The sequence below is a fragment of the Pinus tabuliformis genome, chromosome 3_1, assembly GCF_031772625.1.
Source record: "Pinus tabuliformis cultivar Carrire ecotype Pingquan chromosome 3_1, CPIR1, whole genome shotgun sequence".
Classification (NCBI taxonomy): Eukaryota; Viridiplantae; Streptophyta; class Pinopsida; order Pinales; family Pinaceae; genus Pinus; species Pinus tabuliformis.
This window is the reverse complement of record NC_142301.1, coordinates 728,527,659-728,534,795: the sequence shown is the minus strand read 5'-3', so window position 1 is coordinate 728,534,795 and position 7,137 is coordinate 728,527,659.

The window sequence follows — 7,137 nt, the reverse complement described above, 5'->3', positions numbered from 1 at the left end:
TCGCATTCATATTTGCTGTAATCGATGTTTTGAACCAACCTCTATAGTTCATCATCAGGATTAGATCTATGAGAGAATAAGTTTTAGTTATTAATTATTAAATTAATAATTAATAACTAAAACTAAAATTCTTAATGAATTAACAATAATAAAATTAAAATAAAATAAATAAATTACAACTAAACTGAATTATAACATTATCATACCTGTCGGTTGTCATTCATTCCCATCCCTACCCTAGCCTTATTTATTACCCTATTGGGTTCTGACTTATTCTCTCATGGATCTAATCCTGGTGATGAACCACGGAGGTTGGTTCGAAACGTCGATTACAACAAATATGAATGCGATGACTCCGGAAGATAACAAATCACAGAAACTAACTACTTATTGTTTTAACCCTATTTGAGTTTATTTTTCAGTAGGAGGAACCATAGTTCAAACCTCTTTAGTTGTTGGCTTGAATGCACCCTTCTTCACCCTTGAATGTGCCTACTTAATTAGTCCATCAATCCCACAAAATTGTATCCCTATATACCATCACTCTGATGCTAGTATATAGTTTGTCATTCAGGATATAGGTTTCCTTCATGTAGATAGTGATGGAGCTCAGGGTCTCTAGAAAATGGCCTTTGCAAGAGGGACTTCTTAACCTACGATCTCATGAGTTGGATTGGGATCAATAATTATGGAAGTTTTATAATTTTTTATGGCCCCAACTATCTTTATAAAAAATATAATAAGTGAAGTAGAGAGGTTAGAAAAATAAATCCACTCATTCCAATGGTCTCTCCAGGAAGAGTAAGAAAACCAAGTGAAAACTACCAATGAGGCTAAGGGAAATGTGATTGTAGTGATGATAAATGAGGCCAAGCAAATCATCATATATAAATGATAAATGCAATGCATAGTAGCCATCACAAGGTATATTTTTTTTTTTTGGAATCCTCCTGGGGTATAGCTAGAATACGAAAAAGAAGAGAAATTGAGGTCTATATTCAAAGTTATGACGGGTCTAAAGGAGGACAATTAGGCCTATAAAAGATACAACATGGACGCCAAGATGGAAAATAGGTGCTAAATTAGGGCATCCATGTAAAGGAAGGCTCGACTACACAATTTACAATGTGAAAATTTAGGAGGATTAAGGTCGCAAATTAACAAGAAAGGATTGAACCTCAGGTGCAATGAAGATGGCATCAATGGTAAATAATGCATCAGAAATTACAAGGAAATACCTACCCTTATATGCCAAGATCAAGAAAACGCACCTAAGATCCATTCGATATCATTAGAAAAACACCATCTTATTATGTAAAAGCCATCTAGAAATACTAAACCCATGGTTTAATCAGATAATGAAATAAATAAAAAATAGATAAGGTGAAATAATACCATATCTATATATATATATATATATATATATATATATATATATATATATATATATATATATATATATATATATATATATATATATATATATATATATATATATATATATATATATATATATATTGGAATTTTTCATGTATATGATGTATTATCTAAGTCAAGTTCAGATCTTCATTGTGACTTGAAATGATGTGATTCAAAATCCATGTTTTGTGGACATGCATGCTTACATAAATTCTCAATTATTGTGACAAATGTCAACATAACTAGAGTACTAACATATGTAACCTCTCGATCTCACCACGGGTGTGCTTATGATCAGCCAAAAGTATGTGAATGGCGAATGCAAATCAAACACCAAGCATTATAAGCATCAAACCAAAACAACTCACACTCAAGGATAAAAAATGCTCACATCACACACTAGACCAAAACTAAAATACATATGTACAAGGTGCAACATAGTATAATAAATTACATTATGTAGTGCCCACTACTAGGCATAGACCAAAGATTCCTATTGATATGTATGAACTCATAAGCAGTTGTTGGGATCAAATGACACACCATGTTAGGCCCATGCCACACATAGTTGAATTGATATATTCCTAAAGGTTAATGATTCCAGGGAAAGCCTAGAATCATAACATCATGAGGAAGTAACCGAGGACATAAGGAGTAAGTGGTATTGTGAGTGAGTACAACTCCTTGACAATGATTATCAAGACCCAATGGAGGTACAAAACACTGCTCAACGGGGAGGGGGCTGGTCCATACAATGTGCTGCTCCATTCAAAAGCGATGTCCATACTGCCATTTTCCTTGTCTAGTGTCTATCCCAATTGCTATTTGTGTAACCTGAACGCTGCTGCTCCACGCAGTGACCAGAACGCTGCTCCACGCATAGACCAGTCCGCCCAACTCCCATAAAGAAACGCCCTGCTCCACGAATTCACTCATTTCATACAATCAGCATAAGGTTTTCTGCTCACAAACAGGGAGTGAAACAAAAGAAGTCTGGCGAGCATTGGTATCTATGGTATGAGCGTTGATTTTCCTTTTAAATCCATGTTGAGGCCTGAAGTTTGAATGTTGTGTGTAATATGATTGACACTGCCTGTTATAAGTCAATTTATAAGTTAATACACAGTTCTTGTATTACATTGAACGCTGGTGGTCTAGTTTCTTGAATGTGTTGTACAGTTTTTTTTGTATTGAATGAAGAACGCTGCTTCCATAAATATTCCATAAGTATTCCTGTTTTGAAGAACGCTGCTTCCATAAGTATCCTTGGGAAATTACTGTACGCGCTGAGGGGAACGACTCTGTACCTACTTGCATTTTATGGAGCGAAATACGCACAGCTGTAATAGTTGAGACTACCAATTTCTCCGCCCTATGTGCCTTCAGGGATCACATTTCCCAGAAAGTCATTGTGTCTAAAGATAACAAGAATGAGCACATGTGCCTCCATTGCCTAGAGGGTTAGAATTTTATTTTGGATATGTAAAAAAAGGTTAGAATATTATTTTGGATCTGTAAAAGGTTAGAGTGATATTTTGGATCTGTAAAAAAAAACTTAACGTGAGGAAAAGTGAAATTCTGAACACTATATCATGCGCTACAAAGGGAACATAAAAAAAAAAAAAGGAAAGAAATTTGATATGGAAGAGATTTGAAATTTTTGAGAGTGCATACCTGATCTGAATATTTCTTTGGGAAATGATTTATATTTTCATTAAAGACAAAGATAGTACAAAACCCTATATGGAGAGAATGCTCCTTTAAATTGTAATTAAAAAAAAAAAATTACCACCAGAAGTACAATTTTACTGTATATTGGCAGAAGTATTTTTCTATCAGCAAAAGTAATTTTTACAGAATGCATTCAATCATATCCATGGTGGGAATAGTTCTCACTGGCAAGGAGAACTATCTTGAATGGTCCCGGATGATAAAACACACCCTCATTTTCAATGAGTTGTGGAAAGGAGTGTGTGTCGGAGACAGAGAAAATGAACCAGTACAGCCTACCTTAGACAAAAAGCTCGTCATTTGGGAAAATAAGAACAGCAAAACTTATACATTAATCGTAGCATCTATAAATGAAGAGGTGAGTCGCCATATTTCGTCATATTCAACTACCTTTGAAGCCTTACAAAATCTAAAAGAACTCTATGACTCACATTCTGCACTTGAAGTTGTTCAATTCATGATTAAACTCTTCACTCTTGAACTACAAAATAATGATCCTCTTGCTCTTGCATCTAAAGTAAAGTCTATAATGCATGATATCAAATCCACTAAGGTTGAATTAGATATTCCTCTTATCGCTTTTCTCAAGGAACTTTATCCTACTTACTCCAATTGTCTCGAGTCATTGCAAGAAAATGGAAATCTCAAGGATATCACCTTTGAATCTCTTGTGAAAAAGTTTGCTGAAAGAGAGAAAGCTTTTGGAAAGAAGACAGCCCCTGAATCTTCTGAAGAGGTTGTGTGCCTTGCTCACAAAGAAAAGCATCCTACTCAAGATTCTTCAAGGGGAAGATGTGGTTGAAGAGGAAGAGGAAGATATTTCAGAGGCAGGGAGGGCAGACATTCTCAAGGAGAAAAGGTAGATTTGCATTGCATTCACTACAAAAGAAATGGATCATATGATGCCTCTACATGCAAGCTACCATGGGACAAAATTGAGCAGAAAAGAAACCAACAGAAAGGTAAAACTGATGATACAGACAAAGGTAAAGCACCTGAATCCGCTCGTTATGTTGTGGCACAATGTAACATTGGAGTAAATGAAGATTTATTTAATGCTTCACTTTCTTCTTGGAAAAATGATTGGTTGCTTGATTCAGGAGCAACCTGCCACATGACTCAGAGAAGAGATTTTTTGAAGATTTCACTGACAATGTTGATGGAGCAGTATGCTTTGCAGACCAATCAAAAATCAAGCCATCAGGGCTTGGCACAATCAGGCTTAAACTGCCTGGTCTTCCAGACTTTCTTCTGCATCATGTTCTATCTCTCCCATAGGACAAGAGAAACTTGTTGTCCTTGGTCCACATCCACCAGCAAGGTCACTCCATTCATATGTTTGATGGCAAACTTGAGGTAAGAAAAGCATCTGACCACTCACTTGTCATGAGGGGAATAGAAGAAGAAAGGCTTCTCAAGCTGCAAGGAACCTCTGCTCGTGCACAACATTTCTCATACAATTCTCATCATGAAGAAGGTACACTTCCATCAAGTTTATTATGGCATGCTAGATTTGGACATTTGAACTATGACAGTCTTCGCTTGTTAAAGAAAAATGGTGTTGCTGGTTTGCCTACAATTCCTAGGAAACTTAAGCAATGCGATGCTTGCATTATAGGAAAGCATAACAAATAGTATTTTCATGATTCACATTCAAGAGCACATAGAAAACTTGAACTCATTCATTCAGATTTATGTTGTCCAATGCCTGTTCCTTCTGCAAAAGGAAATAAATATATAATGACATTTATTGATGACTACATCAGAATGTGTTGGGTTTATTTATAGAAGAACAAATCTGATGCTTTTCAAACATTCAAGAATTTTCATAAATGGATTGAAAATGATGCACAATCTCATATTGGGTCTATTCGCACTGATAATGGAAAAGAATACACATCAAATGAATTTGAAAACTATCTTCGCCAACATGGGATCAAACATCAAACAACTGTGCCTTATAATCCCCAATAGAATGGTGTCGCTGAAAGAATGAATAGGACAATCTTAAATATGGTACGATCCATGCTCTTCTTCAAAAATGTAAAGATAATGTTTTGGGCTGATGCTGTTCTATGTGCTGCATATATAAAGAATAGATGTCCATCTAATGCTATTAGAAACAAGACTCCCTATGAAATGTGGTATGGACATCCATTTAATGCTATTAGAAACAAGACTCCTTATGAAATGTGATATGGGCATGTTCCTTCGGTAAAGCATCTCAGGGTCTTTGGTTCCACCTGTTATGCCTTGATACCAAAGGTACATAGAAACAAACTTGGTGCTAGAAGTCGTAAGTGTATTTTTCTGGGGTATTCAAACACCTCCAAAGAATACCGTCTCACTGATGAAGTAAATAAGAAGTTTGTTGTATCTAGAGATGTAATTTTTCTTAAATCATCCAAAACTAACAATGTTGTTGAGTGGAAACTTGATTGCTTGGATAGATTCACAAAAGAAAAATCATTTCAAGAATTTGATAATCAGATTCCACATCTTGAAGGGGGGATTCCTATACTAGATCAACATGTGGAATCTTCTTCTGAAGAACACTCTCCCCCACATGAAACTCCAACAATGGATGATGCTTTAAGTGATGTGATTGATGGAATTGGGAGACTCAATCTTGATTCAGCCCCAACTCAATCAACGGAGCAGCCTGGACCATCTGAAAAAGGTCCCCCAAAGTGGCTGACAAAGACACTTGAAAGTGTTCATCCTGATGAGATTGGAAAGACAGGAACTAGAAATTCAAACCGGCAAAATGGAGGTGACGTGGATGACTCTAATTCACCTGTTGTTTCTTATGATTGTGAATTGAACTTGTCTACAAATTTTGAACCAACTTCCTTCAAAAAAGCTACTTCTCATGATGAATGGAAAGAAGCGATGCAAAAGGAGTATGATGCCCTCATAAAGAACAACACTTGGAAGGTGGTTGATCCTCCATTAGGAACCAAACCAATTGGCTGCAAGTGGGTCTACAAGAACAAGTATAAAGCTGATGGCTCACTTGACAAGGACAAAGCTAGGCTTGTGGCAAAAGGTTTTGCACAGAAGGAAGGGGTCGATTATGAGGAGACTTTTGCCCCCACAGCAAAATGGGCTACCATTCGGACACTCTTTGCCCTAGCAGCTGAGAACAATTGGAAAATCCATCAAATGGATGTAAAAACTACTTTCTTGAATGGAGATCTAAAAGCGAATGTTTTTATGTCCCAGCCTGAAGGATTTGCTGTGAAAGGACATGAACATAAAGTATGCAAACTGGTGAAGTCCTTGTATGACCTCAAACAAGCACCATGAGCCTGGTATGAAAAACTAATTGAGCATCTTCTGAAACTCAATTTCAAACATTATGATCTTGATGATGCAACTTTATTTGTCAAGAAAGTTGGCAAAACAGTTGTATATCTTGTGGTATATGTAGATGATCTTTTGATGACAGTGAACATTGAAAGCTACACTGCATCCATAAAGAAGGAATTGGGGAAAAGTTTTGAAATGACTGATTTGGGCTATGTTCATTACTATCTTGGCATTGAAGTAACCCAACATTCGAAGTCCATATTTCTTTCTCAAAAGAAATACATTGGAGATCTGTTGAACAGGTTTGGCATGACAGAATGCAATCTTATTACTACTCCAATGGAACAAAACTTAAAGCTCACATCTATTGAAGGAAAAGAATTTGAGGATGCAACAAAGTATAGATAGCTTGTAGGAAGTCTCAACTACCTAACTACTACCAGACCAGACATTTCGTTTGTCGTTGGAATCCTCTCCAGGTTTATGCAAAAGCCTTGTGAGGGAGATTGATCTACTATAAAAATAGTTCTAAGGTACTTGAAGGGAACTCAAGACTTTGGAATCAAGTATACACAGGTGGACAACTTCAGCTTGATTGGATACTCTGATTTAGACTTCAATGGAGACAAAGAAACTGGGGTATCTACTTCAAGATATGCTATGAGTCTTGGATCA